We start from the raw sequence: 20896 nt of genomic DNA, 5'->3' as shown, positions 1-20896 counted from the left end.
TCACCAGATCAAGTCTTCAATCGACCATGTATGGGACATCATCGGATGATAACTGCAACATTACATACAATCAGCATTAACATTCTATGTACTGACCGAGCAAGTCCAACAGGCATGGAACTCAATGCGACAAACTGACATTCGGCACTTGTATGTGAGACTGCATGCTTGCACTCAATAGTCACGATGTCACATGTTATTACAATAAAATGAATGCTCCGAGCTGCATACAGGCATTGATATACGACAACGGGGCTGTTGAAAATGTGTACCCCAACCGGGACTCGAACCCGGGATCTCCTGCTTACGTGGCAAACGCTCTATCCATCTGAGCCACCGAGGGCACAGAGGATAGTGCGACTGCTGGGTCTTATCTCTGTCACGACTCACGTGAGACCCACATTCTCAACTTATTGTCCCGCACTATATTCATAATGCCGCTGCCCATAATACTAATTACTCGCGGCTTTTTACCAACTCCAGTAAGAGTTCGGGCATTGTTTGTGCATCCGCACAGAAGAAGATGGTCAAATGGCCTGTGAGCCTTAGCTATATATGAAGATGGTATCTGTTATTTCCGACATGTCCGAAAGAACAGATACCATGTTCATATATACGCATGTTATTAATGTCCCAGAATTTCACATTTGCGATGGCTTATCTCGCGTTTACATTAACCTGTGATCTTGCAATGTTAATTACATAAATATGCCACCTAGGGCAACGTATTTCATAAATTTCATTAATCTAGATTACTTATCTTTTAGTTTTGTGATTTTTTCCGTCATTGTATTTAGAAACCTATTCTTGATTAGTAAGGTGTGACTTTTTAAGTTACCTTCTTCTTCGTTTTTGTTGTTGTTGTTGAAACAAGGTTTTGCTTGGTCAATTCCGTTTCTGTTTTTTCCTTTCCAGTGTTCCGTCTATATTTCATGATGCATTGTTTTCGTAAGCATATCCGATGGTACTTCTGCCAGGACCATCGCTAATCTGTTTCAGAAAGTGGTTCTAATATGGAAGTCTGCTGAACAATCATTCTTTTATCAGCCATGTTTACGTCAATTTTCCGTTCACTTGGGGAACTGAGTGAAAAACTGTTTTGCTGAAGTGCCATGGCCCTGTTGTGGGCCTCCCGCCCGTGCAGAGCACGTCTAACAACCAGTGCACACTTTGCGCCATTCTGTTGGACCGACAGCCAGTCTTCGGCGTCCGAAGCATCCAAGTTAGTGAAATCAAGACGGCGCTGCGGGCCGAGTTTTTTATTTGAGAAGGCTGTTAGAAGTTCTGTTGTCGGAGGAGCGCCACCCGGAGAAGAGGTCCCGTTATCCACGAGCGCCGGCGAACGGCTGATCGTATGTAGATTGTGCGGCGCAGCGCGCGACTTTTAATCTGGGGCCTAGTTCGTTTAATATGCTAAATCAGGTGGCAGCGGCCGGGGAGCCCCCGCCGGCGCTCGTTTAGAAAATGTTAATCTCGAATCAGATTGGCTTTCTCAGACGGGGAGAGGAAGATCAATACCGGTATCTGAGGCCTCCTTCCAGTACCTTTCGCTTCTTCCCCATCAGTTTTTCCTTCTTTTCTTGGGATGGAAATTCGGTGCCAGGTTCCAAATTTTATCGCGTATCCACGGGCCGTGTTCGTTCCTCTGTGATACGAGTACTTTCTTTTCCCGAGAGCGATCAGTTTACTCGCTACACTTATTCATATTTGGAAATATAAGTACGGTACCCAATGTAGATACGTGTGTAAATATAGTTCATGTTAAACAGCGTTTTGATTTCATACAGACTAGTGAATCTGTGATCATGACACTTCAAAAGATAATACAGGGCCATTATCAATGTTCTGCTGTTTTTGTTTTGAACATGGATACTCTCCATGACTTAGTTAAAGTAAATGTTTAGTTCGTTGGCTCATGTTTTCGGAAGTGAAGGCAAGTACAAGTTGTGTTAATTCTTTAGCACCGGAAATCTTATGGCACAAAAATTAACGTTTCTGGTGGCGACACATTTGAAATACTGGACACGTATAAGGAGATGACTGTGTGCGTTCCGGACATCCGTATTTATACTTACATATTTCGCTGTTATACTAATACGAGGATTGGAACTTTAATAGTGACAACTATTAATTTACAGCTCGTACAAAATAAATACGTGTTTCAAGTTCCACTGACCTTCAAAGCAGCCACCAGCATTGTGTATAACTCGTTGCTACCGATGTGGAAGACGTAGGACACACTTAGCAGTGCCAGTTGCGTTGCTAGTTCGAGCGGCGCGGTCTATTGCCAGAAGAATTTTTAGAAGTTATGAAGCGAATGAGGCGAAGTGTTTCCTTCAGTTTAGAAATCGAGTTGAACTTACGAGGTCTTAAGTCAGTGGAGTGCAGTAGGTGATAAGCACTTAGCAGCCCCGTCAGTCAAACAAATCAATAACAGCTTGTACTGTACGTGCTTGAGCATTGTCCTGCAAAATGATGATAAGGTCCTGCAGAAAGTGCCATCGCTTATGTCTCTAAGCTGGTCGTATGTTGTGTTCCAAAAACGAACAGCATAGAGACAGAACTGATGACACTTTGTCCAGGACCTGACCATCATTTTGCAGGAGTATGCTCAAGTACGTACAGCGCAAGCTGTTACTAATTTGTTAGACTGGTGGGGCTGCTAAATGCCTTATCACCTACTGCGCTCCCCTGACTTAAACCCTCGTAAGTTCAACTCGATTTCTAAACTGGAGGAAACACTTCTAAAAATTCTTCTGACAATAGACCGCGCCGCTCGAACTAGCAACGCAACTGGCACTGCTAAGAGTGTCCTACGACTTCCACATCGGTAGCAACGGGTTATACACAATGGCTGCTTTGAAGGTCAGTGGAACTTTGAAACACGTATCTATTTTGTACGAGCTGTAAATAAATATCTGTCACTAATAAAGCTCCAACCCTCGTATCAGCATGATAAATACTAGTGCTGTCCTCCCCCATTCTCCTGTAAAAAAAAAAAGCTGAAGAAAGTTAGCTTCGCCTAACGACCACTAAGCTGAGCGGATATAAAACTGTAACCATAACTTTTTCCCCTTTTCTTTAACCAACGATGTTTAACCTACATTCTAAAAAGGAAATTTCATCCATCTCCTTGTAGAATATAAGAGACCAAAAACTCCGCCCGAATAGTCCTCGAAGGTTCAACGGTGACGACTGACCGCCGTGTCATCCTTCCGACAGGCGTCGCTGGATACGGACATGTAGGGCATAGGGTGACCACCCACTCTCCCGGCAGTTATCGGCTTTCATGACTGGAGCCGCTACCTCGCAGTCCAGCTCCACCGTAGTGGCCTCGCAATGGCGGAGTATACCCAGCTTAGCAAAGGTGCTCGGTAGACACGGACCGTCACTCCTCCATGTGCTAGCCAAGCCCGACAGTGCCTAACTTGGGTGATGTGACAGGGACAGGTGTTACCACTACGCAAGATTATTGGCCCATTGTACAGCGTACTGACTCAAATTCCTAGTGTGACTTCATTACACTTACGTTCTCTCTGAGTTTGGTTCTGTAGCTGAATGAATCACTTTCAGTAGTTCAGTGCCACATAGAAATATCTAATATCAAATAAAACATGTTCTTAATGGCCTATACCAAGAAAAAGTGTTTTTTTAACTGTCACGTGCAGAAAGACAGCTTTAAAGTATCAATCCTTCAGAAAAATATCTTGTTTCAAAGGAACAATTACCTGTGTGTGGTCGCGTAATAATGCAAAGGATTCCAACGTTTCCGTTACATCAGTAGGTGGCCTTGTGACCTCTCATAGCTATCGTGTGCTCTCGCTCTTTACGCACTCGTAAACAAGGCGTCGGCTCCGAAATACAGTAAAATAATGGTGGGAGCGCGTGTAGCTTGCTGCCAATTACGCCAGAGAGCATTCACTAGAAATCATTACTTGAACCAAAATAATAATTATATCCCCGCCAGCGGACGTCGTGATAGAGGCAGATGACCTGGAGTGGATAACGCAGACGAATAGTGAGAAAACATGCCATGGAAGGCGCACGCGACGCGTGTTACGGGCAGACCTGTTGACGGAAGTGTTTACCTGCGAGTCGCTGTAAGCTCGGTGGACCAGAGCTTAGGGTGAGTTTAGACACCGCGGACCTCGCTTTGTGCTTCGTGCCGGGTGTTGTTGATTGCTCAGTCGTCCGTCGTGTGCACCAGCCACGCACTTAGTTTATCACCGCTCGCGTTTGTTCATTGTTTCGAGCCTCCTGATCCTTGCCCACAGGCATTGTGATCCAGCATTTTCTCCGCCACCTCGCGTTCGCGGCAGGACCGTCTTTCATGTTTCTTGTTGTTAGCGTTATCGGTGTCGAAGTCTGATTGGCGCTCGTGATAGAGCAAAATTAGTGAGAAGATAATGGTTGAGAAGGAGTATAGATCTTCAAAACTATAACGATGAGCTCTAATGGGTATTAGATATTGCATTTCCAAATGACATTACAAACCCCCCAAATGTGGTGAGTACAGGTTTCCAGCGTATTGCTCAACCACTCACCGACGTTCTTGAGACAGTTTTCGGTTTTAAAAGAAAATTGCTGCTGTGGATAATGCTACTTTCAGGAAGATCAATTGCGCACTTGCCTAATATTGCACTAGTTACCAACTAAAGAAACCCTGAAAAAGATACATCGAGGGAAAAGTTTCACGAATTTGTTACAGTGCTACAGGCTTTGTTAGAAACACTCGACAGTAGATTTAATGACTTAAATCAATTTGAAACTAATTATCGTATATTTGCGACTCCTTCTGCAGTGGGCGTTCGCAGTGCGCCGCCTGATATTTAGATGGAATTTACTGTCTTCCACTGTAGTCGTGTGCTCCACGAAGGTGTTTGCACAGATGTTTTACAAGGACTTCCCTTGAGGGCAGTTCACGCAGTCGTTTCGAATAACTACTCGAGTCTTCCGAATGTTGGAGGACATATGTTTGTGTAAAAGCGTTTCTTCAACGAAGAAATTACGAAAATTGCAGCTTAGGAGTAGCCCTGCTAACGCTCCTCTATCTAGAGAAATGCGCTTGATGACGTGTAATATCACTCCAAACACGAATTATAGTAAGACATTTAAAGAAATTTGTAAAATGATGAAAATAGATGTTTCTTTCTCTTTCATAAGTTTCAGGGCAGCTCTGAACTTAATACTTCTGTGTAAGCTTAAATACATTAAGTTAACAGATGTGTAACAAAAAACGTATGTGGCCTTTAATTATTGCTTTATGTCTCGCGTTTGTGACCAGAAAATTAAGTCAATGAAAAGCGGTATTTTATTTTCTTTGCCTTCACCACTGTAAAACACCACCCACGCACACCCTCTCCACTCATCCCTCTCTTCATGCAAGTCTCCACTGAACAGAACGATAGAACCTGGGACGGTCTGTACCTCTTTCATCTGCTGCCAACCTGTGTAGTGTATTGCTTTGCGGCGCTGCAGTACTTTTTATGACATTGGGCTGTTTTTTTTTTTTTTTTTTTTTTTTTTTTTTTTTTTTTTTTTTTTTTTTTTTGTTCCTCCGATGTACTCTACCAAACTGCAAACTGTCAACCGCTTTTCTATCCTCTGCTGGTGTCATCTGGACGTGTGTTCCTACAGAGGCGTATAAATTCCCCTTTTATCCTGACCATGCTTTCCTGTCAGCCAGACAGGCAAGCTGCCTCATGGTATCAGCGGACATACAGGCTGTTTTACTCCCATCCAAGAGAAGCAGTGCGCAACCCAAGAAGGCTAGTGGAGTCTTACTTGCCTGCCCATCTTCCAACGGCGCTACCCTGGGTAGGAGTTTCTACTGTACGCTGTCACTGTATTCTTATCTACATCTACATTTACATGACTGCTACCCAAATCACACAAAGGTGTTTGGCAGAGGTTCTCATCGAACTATCCTCACAATAATTCTCTGTTATTCTGCTCTCTAACAGCGCCTGGGAAAAACGAACACCTATATTTTTCCGTACGTGTTCTGATTTCCTTTATTTTACTATTATGATAGTTTTTCCCTTTGAGTTAATGATATCCATCCCAAACCCTGCATCACGTCCGTTATGAGTAGAGTCCAGACGTTTTTTAACGCAGCTATCGATAGACGAGGCGCAATATATCATATTTTCATTCTAGGTCGTTGTAGCCCAGAAAATTGTAGAGCTTATTTGTCCTTTTTTTTCTTTTCGGAGTATTTGCGACTTATTTATTTATTTAGATATGAATTGTTTTGTCTGCAACTTCATCCTCTTTCAACTATTACTGGCTACTCTCAGATCGAACCATTATCAAGTCACCCCTAAAACATTTTTTCTGTAGTGAGTATATCACATGTACTTAGGAACCTGAAGATGTGTAATACACTGCATCGTCAATTAAAGCAAGGTTTTGGAAGTCTAGTTTCTGTAACCTTTGTGTGTTTTAGCCATGTATGAACCCCGTTATAACAATTTTAATTACTTCTCTCGAGTTGTGTATTGAGGATTCACTGAATTCATTCTAAGTGGTGAAAGCTGTTGATTCTACATTTCCAAAATGAGATTTAGCATACGCGAAGCTCAATTTTCGTGTTACTTTGATCTAGAAAGTACACGTCTGAAAGAAGCTGCTTCTGATTCATACTAAACTTTCTTTGCACTAAGTTGTACACCACTGGAATATGGTTTTTTATATCGACTGAGAAGTACATTTTTCCTATTTCAGTCAATGTTGCCCTCAATTTAGAAAGCTTTTATACCGCTAAGTGGCTCAAGTCCTTAGCACAGTTTTCCACACATTTGTCAGTCATTAAGACTTTGTTCTCCTTAAAAGAAAAAGAAAAAGAGAATAAAAAAATAAAAAAATTGTGGAGTGAAGGAACTACTGGTCAAATTTACATACCTGTACTAACATACTCGAGGTTCCCGAATGAGTGTTTATTAACTTTTTACAGAATCTGCATTGCGAGGCATCTACAGATTTATTTGGAGCTGCCTCATAAGCACACTAAAACTTTTCCCATACTGGACTTGGGTTCTGTTTCATGATGGAATATATTCCTCAAATCTTAATTTCTCCTCAGACGCCTTTAAGTTTGGTTCGTTCATTTAGATGCGCTCACCGCTACGATAAATGAGCTGCAATGAAACTACGTGCGCAGACATACACCTAGCGCTTCTGTAGTCGCGTTGGATTTAAAGCACAAACCGTTGTCAGGTGCAGCAGACTGAGCGGGTTTTTGAAGTTTGCCAGACTTGCGGAAATCCAAGCTGTCCTGCTTTAACCACAGTGTTTCAGTACAAGTGCATTCTTATGCCTCCGTTGCGGCCGGTTGAGATGCTGTAAAGGTTGCGGCGTAGACAGGGGCAGCCAGGCTTGAAGAAGAATTTGTACAGCTGCGTGTTCCTGACTTTAATTTTTTTCGGATGGAGCGGGATACGATACATTCACTCTCAGAGGGAAGTCGAAAGTGAAGTACGAGCTAAGCGAACAGGGAAGAATAGAAAAAAAAATATTTTGGTTACTGACAGACATACGAACAGCTTAACAATTCATATGCAAAACTTTAGCTCGATACATGGAGCGTAAAACATGCACACTAACGAAAATTCATTTGATTTTCCTCACGAAAGAACTGTATTAAACTGTTACTTAATATTCAATGACACTTCTGAACAGCACAAAATTGGTCTTTAAGGCTACAATTTCTCTATAATAATGCAACAATTTCGACAATGCAAATATTACTTCCTGCTTGAGTACAAGCTCCACCGTCAGCTGTCGATCTTGTGTTTTCAGTAGTCTTCAGTCCTGTACGAGACTAAGAGAATGTTACGAGCTCGCAAATCTAGTCTGGACGGTGACACGCGTATCCATCGTACCTGCAGAAAGTCTCTCGGGCAGCTCACATGCCCCACCCTGCTGCAGAATGTCTCTCAGTGAGTTTTAGTTTCTGTCTTGGGGTTCTGTTCCCTGGTTATTATTGAGCGACCGTCTGCTAGTGAAATGCCCTCGCCGACAGTGTAGTGCAGTGGCGTTGTCACGCCTTTGTACATACTAAGAATATAATTAAGGTTTTGTTCATAGTATTAATCACAATGAAAATGGAACTGCCAAAAAAATTCCAAAGAAACGTAAACAGAAAGGAAATGAGTAATTTAAATAACATAGTCGCCAGTTTGAAATGGAGAGACATCGCTGTACAAATAATGATTACCTTAATGGTGCTTTAATTATCCTGGAAATACACACATGCTACGATTTGTGACCTGTTAGGCACGTAAAATTCAGTTTCCCTTCCAACAACAAATTAAGTTTATATGACTGAGAAAGGACTCCGTTCCTAATAACATGGAATATGTCACACATAAAACAATGCAGCAATGACTGAAAATGTGCTGATTTACTGCAGATGACAGTGAAAAGTAATCACAACGTATCAACGCTAACCTACACGTATATACGTCTTCTAAGCTAATCTACGTAACTTGAATTATTTTATACAATAATATCAACAATGCCGTAGCTCTTAGTATAATAGAGAGAGACTGAAACGCTACTCATGAAGCCAATACCAGGCAAAGACTACAACATAAATACAAGCTAAATAATAAAACTATATGGGAAACAGTTATTTATGCACTTAACAATCCCAAAAATTTCAGCTAACATCACTGTTTTCTGCCGTCATAGGCCGTATTCAGATCATGTAGGTAAGGCAGCAAATCAGTCTTGTAAAAGCACTGTGTAAATCTCTCTGAAAAATCGTATTCTTCCTGTTCTATTGACCTTCATAGATTCCACGTCTCTAAATTAGGAATAGTTATGCTTATTACACTTGCGTAGCTAAGTTGGAACGACTGATACATCAGGCTGTCCCTTTGTTTTAAATACCTCCTACAATTTAACTTTAATCAGTTTGGCTCACTTTTTAACCATTATAGCTCACATTTACTCCGGGAAGTATTTTTTAATCTAGATTTTGCGTTTCAAGGATTTAAGAATTTCATTTATTCATTGTCTTTCTTGAGTCACCTGCTCTAATTTCTGTGCTGTTCGAAAATAGCAGGTGACGGCCGAAACCTGTAAATTCTGTAATAATTTTGTCTCACTGTGCGAGTGAATGAAGATTACAAAAGAAATTTTATGAATACCAGCATATCCTCTGTTACAACAAAAAACTCCATTATCTAGGAGAAATATACACGTGTAGCAAGTACTTAATTCATTAATTCTTCTAATACCACTCGAGAAAGCCTTTTCTGCTATAAAGAAGTAGAAAAAAACATTCTGTACCACCGGCATGTCCACCAACGAGTGTGCGCCAGCTTTCTAGGGGAGAATGAGTGAAAGAATAAGTGTTACGACTCTTTACTGCGAAAAAAATGTAAAGCCAGTCTGTGTCAAAATGCACGTATTTGCACATCTGTGAAATAAAAATCTATTGCTGAGTAACATTCAGCTCCGCTGTAGCATGTCTGGGTCTTCCTCGACACGCTGTACCAAGGTGCTCGATAAGTTGCCGCTCAAACCCGTTCGACTTTCCTGAGGCGCCCCTTCCGATATCAGACAGTGCGCAAGAGGAGGGTCATGCACTCCTAGTTTCAACAGGTCTCAAACATGCTCAGTCGATTCATATTAACAGACACAGCAAGCCATTTCGTTCAACTGATTAATAAGTCTTGGAGGAAGGTGTTCACCAATGCATGCAGCTCTCTCATACAATATGGTCTTGAAATTTCGCATAAAAAGTGACCACAGGACTAGACAGCTGGGTGGAGGCCAACCTAGCAACAGGCAACATCAAAATCTTAACAAAAAATTTTCACCGAGGATAGAAGCATATGAGGAACTAAGATTATGAAGACAAACTGTGATGACCCAAGTTCCGGCTCTGAGCACAATGGGACTTAACATCTGAGGTCATGAGTGCCCTAGAACTTAGAACTACTTAAACCTAACTAGTCTAAGGACATCACACACATCCATGCCCGAGGCTGGATTCGAACCTGCGACAGTAGCGGTCGCGCGGTTCCGGACTGAAGCGCCTAGAACCACTCGGCCACCACGGCGGGCCACAAATAATTTTACACCGTATAGGATTTGAGATGATGCAGGATAATGTGGGAGAAATTCCATCAAGAAACACTCTTGAACTCTCTCGTGAAGTGCACAGTTCGATTAAAACGTTGTGGAGTAACGAGAGAGAAGTAGTTATAGCACGTTATAAGGAACGAATGAAAGTAAAGGTGCCAGATGACTTCGGACTCATAGGTCAGTTCTATCGATGGGTTATGTGGCAATGCAAGTAACGAGCCTGGTGGTTTAAGGGATCCACTATCCCTTCCTCAGCATTCTTACGATTTAATCCCCGTAAGTCGCGAGTATGTGTAGGTTTTCACTTCAGAGGTGGAAGGGCTGAGAGCGCCGTGTCAGTGCAATCAGTTGAGCCGTATAGTAGCAATCGTCAACGTTGGTGGGGTCGAAAGACAGAGAGAGGTTGACAGAGTCGCCCTCGCCGTGGGCGAACACGCAACAGAACCCGTGATTACAATGATTAATAAGAAAGCATATTTTTGTTTTGTATTAGTTGAAAACAGTCTTGGTTGCTATTTTAGTTTCTTTATTTACCAACTACGCGTTTCACCTTCGTTAACCTCAGTATGCGATGTTGGCCTGATGTACTCGACGATGCCCCTTAGCAACACTGTCTAAAGGATCGTCCTAGAAATACCAAATTAATATCAGCCGGAAGAAGCCTAATTAAGGTGAAACGCGTAGTTGATAAATGAAAAAAAACAAAAAAAAAAAAACAGAATTGCAACCAAGACTGTTTTCAACTAATACTATTGAACACTGCTTTGCTGATTCATGTCACAGGTGGACTGGAATAATTTCTGCATATTTTTCTTAAGAGTAGATATAAAGGAGCATTGTGTGAATATTGCTTGAGCCAATGTTACGACTACGTTCACGCGTATCACGACGACTGTTTTTGGATTTCAGCTTTGGATATAAGTCTGTCATCAGAGTAGCGGTTGGTGAGTAATATTTCATTTTTGGCCTTTGCTGGCCTTTGCTGGAATTAACCGTCACAGCTTTGTGAGACGAAACGGTGACTGTCTCACACTCATATTTAAAATAAAAAAAATGAATTTGCTTGTGTCAACACTCAACAGTTACTCTGACTACAATGCAACCTAAATTCATACCAATATTGGCACGCGGCACTGTAATTTATTATAACAGTTGTAGCAATTCTCTTTCCGAGCCGATCGCATTTACCCAAGGTCATGAACTAAATGTAGGTAGCTTTCTTTACATCAGTTATCAGTGTCGTAGAAATCTATGCGGAGTCTGACACGGTCGTAGTTTGCAACAACTGTTGTGAGCTAAATTGCTTGCTACAGAGTGTAAGTTGTTTGCTTCAGTAAATAACTGATTCCTACTTTGGCCACGTGGGTGTATTTTGTTTTCTGACGTATGTGCTGGATGTTGATCTCGATGTTTTGTATTGAAAATGAACTAGTTCTTGATTTTATGATGCTGTAAAAGTCATTTTAATTTATAGCGAAGCAGTATGTGAGGTGGGTTCCTATTTAGCCTTGACAATTGTCGTGGCACTTCACATGGTTTTGTATAGTTCAGTTTTCACTACAAATAATTTATTAAAAACTAATCGGCTACAAACAATTGTCATGGAGCTTTTATGGTTGAAGTATGCTTTCTTTCTCACCACGAATCATTTTCTAAATGCAGTTGAGGACAATGTAGTTTTCAAATTTAATTTTGGTGACGGATTAATGGTATCGTGTAGCTTCGGCCTATATGACCATATGCTCATGTGCACTTTTAGCATAGTGGAATTGCTCCTTTGCGGTACTAGATTCTTGTTCTTGCATCAATTTGACTCTGAGTCACTATTAACATGTTATGCGTTGAGGTTTTGGGTGATCTTGTTGCTATTTCTCATATCAGCGGCATATTTGTAGGACTTATTTTAGCTGAATTTAAAAACAATGGTGGACGTACGGGTCACACAGCATATGTTACCGTTCGAGATTCCAGTATTACACACTTCACATCACACAGAGTGTTGATGTATTTGATGTTGTTTTATAGTCTGATCCACGAACTATGGCGGGTCGCGAAACTCGAAGGAAGGACGGGGATTGCATTGTTTGAAAGCGACGGTTGCGGTCCGCGCTGACACGTGCTCTACGATTGAAGAAAGCGTGTATACTGCAAATTACGGTTGAAAATGGCTCTGAGCACTATGGGACTTAACATCTCAGGTCATCAGTCCCCTAGAACTTAGAACTACTTAAACGTAACTGACCTAAGGACATCACACAGATCCATGCCCGAGGTAGGATTCGAAACTGCGACCGTACAGGACGCGCGGTTCCAGACTGTAGCGCCTCTCGCTTAGTTGTGTAGGACAAGCTTGCCACCACATTAGCTATGACAACTTGCAACTAATCGAAAAAAAATTCACTAAATAACTTTCTACAGTTTTGTTATGTTCAAGGCTGGCATTGCCTACTACATTCACAGCAGTGCGCAGAGAACGCTACGGAACGCTCCTTGGTTGTCGGAGTATGCGTGACGTAGATGCGCAGAACGAGCCTAAAGTCGACCGCCATATTTCTTTACTTCAACTTTAGTCGAATTACTGAGCAGATTACTTGCGATTGACTGTAACAATTTTCTGTTGTACGTTAATTATTATAGTTTTACTGTAGACAGACTTCACATAAAACGTTATACTGCATGTAATACAGATAAATTCATACTAGAATTTTAGGCTTCCGAAGATAACTACAGATCTATCACGTGTGTACTGTTTGTCAATATTTTTCAGTGCCATTACTGTCATCAGAAGTTCTTACTGTTGTAGTGCACTGCAGATGAAAAACCGGCGAGAATCACTGTTCGTCCGTGAACATAACCTGGGACCACTGTTCCAATGAACATGTAATATCTTCTTGACACTAGGCTTTACGGCCTCTCCTGTGACCAGGGGTCAGTGGAATGCACCTTGCAGGTCTCCAGGCGAATGAACCATGTCTGTTCAGTTGTCTGTAGACTGTGTGTCTGGAGACAATTGTTCCAGCGGCGGTAAGGTCCCGAGCAAGTCTACCTGCAGTACTCCGTGATCGTCAGAGGGCACTGCTAGTGAGATATCGGTCTTCATGTGGTGTTGTACACTGTGGACGTCCCGTACTGTAGCGCCTGGACACATTTCCTGTCTGCTGGAATCGTTGCTATAATCTTGAGATCCCACTATGTGGCACACGGAGGGCCCATGCTACGACCTGTTGTATTTGACCAGCCTCCAGTCGCCCTAGTATCCTACCCCTCATAACGCCATCAATATATGATCTTTGAGCCATTTTCAACATACAGTCACCATTAGCACGTCTGCAAATGTCTGCACACTTACTCGCTGCACCGTACTCTGACATGCACCAACACATTTCTGCATATGTGGCCTGCTGCCAGCGCCACGGTGCGACGACGGAAGGTCAAATGCACCGCATGGTCATACCCCGAGGTGATTTAAACCCGAAAACCACTCACCAAAGCGTTGTTTCTCCATGTATCAGCATTTACCTTAATTTATGAGCATGAGTGTAGTTGACACAACATCACCTGAGCTGAAGATGACAGAAAATTTGAGGCACCATCCCGCATGCTGTACTGAGCCCGCAGTTCGACCTCGCTGCAGGACCGCCCACTTTGAGATATGAAACTCAGTGTTGCCACCACCGCGGGGCTAGACAAGCCTCGAGCCGACGACGGCGCTTCCACAGTGGGTCGCGGCCGATGCAGCCCTAGCTAGAGACATCAGCATTGCGTCGGCCACCGCTGCCTTGGCTGCCGATTCTGGAGGACGTCGCTGACGAAAGCAGTGGCGTTGCACTACCGGTCGGCCATGCCGCATTCAGTGGGCATTGTGCGACGTCACGCCCATATATTTTTTGGGAGGCAACTCGATACCTCAACCACAATGCCACTGCTTGTAATGAATCACGTCAGAGTGCCGCAATAAAGGAATTGTACTGCCTCCAGTCTTCTTTCAGTGTCATTGGTTTGTAGTGTCATTTCTGTTATTTATGTTATCTCTTTCATTATTGTTGTTTTATGTGAACCTGTATCTAAGATGTTGTATGTAAGCTCCTTTTCCATTTTTGGTCTCAAAATAAAATTCCCTTCTCGTCCACATATGTTATGTGTTATATATTAATACAACAGACGTACGTTCCCTCTGCACTTGTAACAGTTACAGTCCTTTGTTTATTTAACGATTAATGTCCTAAATGTAGCGTCACATGATTCAAGTCGTACATTTTTCAATGCACAATAACGTCCACTGTAAAATGATTTTAAAATGTTATGTTTGTGCTTTATGTAATATATTTAAGGAGGGAAATAACTGTTTTACTTTCAATTTTAACGTGGGACACTTGATTTGATATATGCTCTTGACTGAAGGCACGTGCACCACAATTATTCTGTACAATGAATACTCTATCCTTTTAATGTTAGTTCTCTTTATCATGGATTTGATATAAAGATGTTGTTAAAGCGAAACTTGTAATCAGGAGAAAAAATAAAATTGCGTATAGCGACCAATAAATGAGTGTATTATTAAGCTAAACGTGGTTACAGACCACAGTAACCAAATATTCAGTTCAGTGATTTATTTCATGATAGCGCCTGTGTAACTTTGACCAAAAATTTTGAGACACTCTATGGTTTTTAACTTGTCGATAAAAAGAAGTTTGAGAGATAGTCATGAAGTTTTAACTCTTCTAAAATAATCTAGCTCCATCCATACAACTTCGTTATGATGTTATACTCCTTCATATACTCACCCTCAAATGAGGCTCAGTTTTCGAAGATAAAATATGTGACAACAACCTTTGCTACAGGTGTCGGAATTTTGACTGTTCAAGGAAAGCCTCACATCGAAAATTATCTGGGCATCAGTATGGTAATTTCTGCTGTGAAATAGTTTTTTCATACGAGAAAGAAGAAGGTGTCACTGGATGTCAAATCTGGAGAATACAGGAGACTGGAAAAAATTTTGTAGTCAAGAAACTGTAATGCCACAGAACGTAGCGGTGCTCGGAGCTGAGGACACAGCGTTAGGACCAGGACACCGACCACTGCCACACAACATTACTGTGTGTTCAGCAAATCAGCAGAAACAGCCACTTCCATGTCGCCATACTTCTGCACGTCAATGATCTGGGAGGCCTTCAGTAAGCTTCTGCAGTTTTACACTTTGACAGAAAACTGGCGCAACACACAAATGCAGCCTCTTCTGCAAAGTCAGCCCAGACTAGCTGCATTTAAGCCCCCCCCTCCCCCCCCCCCCCACACCACCCCCTGTGCACGAGTAAGCAGTTAAATGGTTCAAAGGGCTGTGAGCACTATGGGACTTAAAATCTGCGGTCATCAGTCCCCTAGGACTTAGAACTACTTAAACCTAAGTAACCTAAGGACTTCACACACATCCATGCCCGAGGCAGGATTCGAACCTGCGAGCGTAGCGGTCACGCGGTTCCAGACTGAAGCGCCTAGAACCGCACGGCCACACCGGCCGGCAGCGGTTAAATAGCTGGGCGTTAACGTCATGTTCTTTGTGTTGCTTAGCGCCACGTCGATGATGTTGCCATCTCCTCCATCACTAGACCTCGAATTTCTGAATTTCTGTCCGATGCCTGAGAATCTGGGTGCCAAGGTAACTCAGCACTGTAAAAACGGATTGTAAACAACGTTGAATTCGAAAACATTTATTTCGATGGTCACCGTTTTCGGTTAATATTTGACCATCCTCATACCCTCAAACCGTGATGGAAGGCAGTAGTGGTGAATGGAGCAGGTGATGTAACTCCACGAACTTTCGGGGCGTTACAAAACCCGCTCCATTCACCGCCACCGCTTAATTTCATGGTTTCAGGATCTGAGGATGGTGAAATATTAACCCAAACCAGTCAATCAAAATGACAGTCATAACAGCGTTATTTATTTTGTCGCCAACCGGTTTCAACCTACGATGGGATCATCTTCAGGGGAATTTACACTGTAAAGGTATAATATTAGTAAGTAATCATGGCCGACCGCGGTGGTCTCGCGGTTCTAGGCGCGCAATCTGGAACCGTGCGACTGCTACGGTCGCAGGTTCGAATCCTGCCTCGGACATGGATGTGTGTGATGTCCTTAGGTTAGTTAGGTTTAAGTAGTTCTAAGTTCTAGGGGACTGATGACCACAGCAGTTGAGTCCCATAGTGCTCAGAGCCATTTGAACCATTTGAAGTAATCATGTACGTAATCTACAAGCAATTAGTCAGAGTTACATAAAAAAGAAATTTTTACACCCATTTGTTAGCTCGCGGGAGTTGTCACCCTACCTGTACACGTTTGGTAAATATGCGTGGTTGGCTCTGTGCATGAGCTTAAATAACGGCCAACAACACTTGGGCACACGGTACGCCCTCCACGGTGACCAATGGCAGTTACATATTTAAGCATGAAATCGTAAATTTTAAATTTTGGTCCAGGCGTAATATAAAACATAATCAATAATAATTATAACTAATTAAATCTCGAGAAATTCACAATTATTTAAAATTCCGATAATTGTTGTCCCATTCATTTTTCACATCATTTGTGGATAGAGTAGAGCCCTCTATCTTTTTCTTTCGGGGTAGGGACGCCGTTGTCATGGGCGATATCAAGCGCCCCCTAAGCTGTGTGGTTGCGACGCTGTCCTCATGGTAGCCGCTTCGTAGAGGTCGCCTGCTGTAATATCATCTTCGCGCAGTGTTCGTTGTTATGGTAACGGCGTACCATAACGATTCTTCCGCCTTGTTGTGGTCAATCCATATGGTCTTCTGCTGCAGCGTTATCTTTGCATAGCATGCACTGTCGTGGTGTGTTCTGGCTACTATCCACAAACGTTGCTCCTAGTAATTAGCAAAAAACTTTAAAATCAGTGTATTCTCCAGTATAAAATTAACATATTAGAAAAACTAAGTATATCAGGTGCCCCTTAACCTATTTGGCTAGGATTCCGTCGTCATAGTAGCCTCCCCGTACGTGTCGTCTGCTTTAGCAGGGCATTCGATATCGTAACATCGGTGTACCACAAGCCTCCCTTCATCAAGCTGCCGTCGATTCACGTAAGTCGTTTTATTATGGATATTCTTCCACAAAGTGGTTTCTGAATTATATGTTAATATTTTAGGACATATATAAGGTAATCTTTAAACTTTGCAGGTCTTCATTATAAAATTAAAGCACTATAACAAAACTTAGTACCAACATACATCGGCATACAGTGTTAGTATAGCTGAGAAGGAGAAGTAGTATCGTCGTGAACTAATGACACTTGCGAGCATTTCAAAATACTTATTATCACCCTTTACTATTTGCTCATTATGAATTGCCGTTGAATCCTGCTTATTGTGCAGGAAGATCTCTAAATTTTCCTAGATGTCCATCATGTGTCCCTTCTGCGCTACAAGCTATACCCTTGAATTTTCTTCTGTATTAATTTCTGTGTGTTTCTCGGCATCTAGGTGTTGTTCAAATAGCGATTTATTCCGTGCTATTACCGTGGTATGTTCCTTGAACCTAGTTTTAAAATTTCTTCCTGTCTGTCCAATGTAGATTTTTTTTAGTCTTTGCAAGTTAGCAACCGTGCACAGGCATGGTGGCAACTCCAGCGAGCGACCAAATGGGTATAAAAATTTGTTTAGTTATGTAACTTAGACTAATTGTTTGTAGATTACGTACATGATTATTTACTAATATTATAACTTTACAGTGTAAATTGCCCTGAAGATGATCTCATCGCGGGATGAAACCGGTTGGCGACAAAATAAGTAAAGCGATTGTGACTGTCATTTTGATTGATTGATAGATTAGAAGTAAACCAATCGCTGCTATCACCAAGCAACTACGTTGTCTAAAAATTTAACCGAAACCAGTTACCACCGAAATAAATGTTTTGCTTTCGAGATTGTTTGTAATCCTGTTTCAAAGTACTTTTAGTCAGACCGGCAGACCATTGTTTCTCCGCGAGAAATGTTCTAAAAAATTGATAACTCACCATTCTACAGCATTATTGTGACTACGGCACAGGGGATCCAGCCATACCGGCCTCTGGAGAGGTATCAGCAGAGGGCTTCCTCGTCCTGTGCTGCTGGGGGTGAGACACAGCCTGACGTGTCTTTGCCGGAATGACCATGATAGGAGCATGCTACTGGTCGTTGGAATAGGAGACTTCGCTGACTTTAGCTGCAGTAATGCCACACGGTGAGCACCCTCACCGATAAGTGGTCAGTGTACCGTGAGGTGCCGTGAAGGTGTATATGTTACGTCCATCATCGACAGTGGCCGCACAAAAATCTAATTAATGTAAAATAACAACAATAACAGGTCTCTTGTACCTGACATCTCTGTTATTCCTTTATCCGTCTTCGGTGGAGGGTGACCTCCAACACCTAAAGAAAAAAAAAAAAAAAGTGGCGTAGTTGTATAATGAAAACAATCCTCTATACAGCATTCCACGACATTTCGCCTTGACAACCTCTCGTAATCTCGTCAGGCAGTCCCAAAAAACACTCGGCGTCATCTTGCCCAATGATTGCTTGATCTCCAGTGTTTGTAGTAGCAGTGAATCTACATGATTCCACAGCTTGCTTAGCTCCTTTTCCTCACATCGAGCATTTGCGAATGATAACTAGGTGGCTAAATAAGCCATCTGGATTGACGTGACAAAGCTCAAATGCCGGCCGCGGTGGCCGTGCGGTTCTGGCGCTGCAGTCCGGAGCCGCGGGGCTGCTACGGTCGCAGGTTCGAATCCTGCCTCGGGCATGGGTGTGTGTGATGTCCTTAGCTTAGTTAGGTTTAAGTAGTTCTAAGTTCTAGGGGACTTATGACCTAAGATGTTGAGTCCCATAGTGCTCAGAGCCATTTGAACCAAAGCTCAAATATTACCGCTGTCGTCTTAGTGCAGCGAGTTTTCGTTTGGCTTGTAGCTGTTGAGGAATCCTACTGACTACGACATTTCTCATGTTGAAAATCTAGTGCAAATTATGGAAAATTGATTCGACATACATTTTTCCCCTATCACCTCGATTCTGATACGGCAGTCTTCCTGCGCGAAGTGACGTACTTTTGTTGCGATAACTGATTCTCCACAGAGAAGTGGTTTACAACTTCGTTCTTTGTCATTCAGACTTGTCTCACCGCATTGTGTCATATGATGGTGCATTGTCGCCAAGCAGAAAGCGAGGTATAATGCGGTACTTCATTTTACCTCTTCAGTGCGTCTTTTCAATAGCTCCTCTATCGGTATGCTTCGGTACAGTGTCGTGGATATTTGATATAAGGCAGGACTACCGTAATGTACCAGAAAACAATGGAAATTGATGACGTAACTTCATTTCTTCGATGTGACAAACATTCTAGCTTTTCTCCCCGTGAAGGCTGCAGAGCAAAATGTGAGTCAACTGCCAACGTGCATGCACCAAGGAAGATTTTTCCTGTCGGAATGTTTTTTAATGTTTTGAAACGACGCGCGACCGAGATAAAAAAAATCTTATTCAAGCATTGTGCCACCTGCTGTCGACAATACACTACCACAATGCCGTCATCGACCTACGAATCCGGTATCATGCCACCTCGCACGCAGGATTGGTTTCCCACGAGGCAGCCACGATACAGCCGTGCATGACGCGGTAGGAAACAGCGACGTGGAGGAAATATCACGTAGGTGGACATGCCGGATGCGGAAAGAACGCCGGCGTGTGCGCTGACGGCCGGGCAACTGCATTATTAACGGCAGGTGGCGGCGGAACATGCAAATACCCGCAGTACCGGCCACCGCAGCCCGCGTCGCCGTATTACCAGGGGCCAGAGGGCGTGGCAGAACAGTGGGGCCGTGCGAAGGAGCGAGCATGCTAGTATGTGACGTCCTGGGAAAGCACTGAATGGTGTGTCATACATCCGCCCGCCCACTTGGAAACTATTCTGCTGTCAGCAGTTTTTTACAAGTAGATAATGTCTTGCAGTAATTGTTTGTAAGAATTATACTCTGAGGGGTTCCTGAAAAGTGAGTCCTCCGAATTTTTTATATGAAGATGGTACCTGTTCTTCCGGACGTGTCCGAAAGAATAGATACCATCTTCATGTAGTTAAGGCTAACGGGTCATTGACCTTCTTCTTCTGTGCAGATACACACGTATAACCCGAACTCTTACAGGACTCGGTAAGATTGTCTGCCTCGAGTAATAAGTGTAATGGGCAGGGCCACTACGATTGTAGGGTGTGGAGATTAAGTTGGGAATGTGGCTCTCACGGGGAGCGTGCAAGGGATAAATCCGTGCACTCGCACTATCCTCTGTGTCCTCGGTGGCTCAGACGGATGCCGGCACGGTAGCTCAGTGCGCTCGGTCAGAGGGCTGCCCGCCCTCTGTAATAATAAGACTACGTAAAGGAATCAACGATCAACTTGAACGGATGTCTTGTGACGTCGGCCCATACCAATCGCTACGAACAATACCGAAGAAAATGAGAAAAAACAGGTGGATAGAGCGCCTGCCATGTAAGCAGAAGATCCCGGGTTCGAGTCCCGGCCGGGGCATACATTTTCAAATGTCCTCGTTGATGTATATCAATGCCTGTCGTCAGTGTAGGGTCTTGATTGAATCATCATTTCATCCGATTTTTTTTTATTCTGTCGGAATTGTAGTTGAGTTACTACATGTCATGAATATTACTCGATCGATTTTGTCGCCACTCTGATGCAATTTGCAACAGTCTGCGGCTAGCGGGCTCCGAATTGTAGTGTGTAATGTAAGTACGTAGGTGAGTG

General features: G+C 42.8%; 1 protein-coding gene and 1 non-coding gene across 2 annotated transcripts in view; both read right to left on the bottom strand.

The window, feature by feature from the left end:
- The window catches only part of LOC126355132 (carbonic anhydrase-related protein 10), a 2094013-nt gene that overhangs the window by 746335 nt on the left and 1326782 nt on the right, over positions 1–20896 (bottom strand). The window lies entirely within an intron of this gene.
- On the bottom strand, positions 270–344 carry Trnat-cgu (transfer RNA threonine (anticodon CGU)). Its single transcript has one exon. It is a non-coding gene; the product is annotated as a tRNA-Thr (tRNA).

The sequence above is a fragment of the Schistocerca gregaria genome, chromosome 3 (genome assembly GCF_023897955.1).
Source record: "Schistocerca gregaria isolate iqSchGreg1 chromosome 3, iqSchGreg1.2, whole genome shotgun sequence".
Taxonomy (NCBI): Eukaryota; Metazoa; Arthropoda; class Insecta; order Orthoptera; family Acrididae; genus Schistocerca; species Schistocerca gregaria.
The sequence above is the reverse complement of the archived record's forward strand: the minus strand, read 5'-3'. Positions and strand labels throughout refer to the sequence as shown.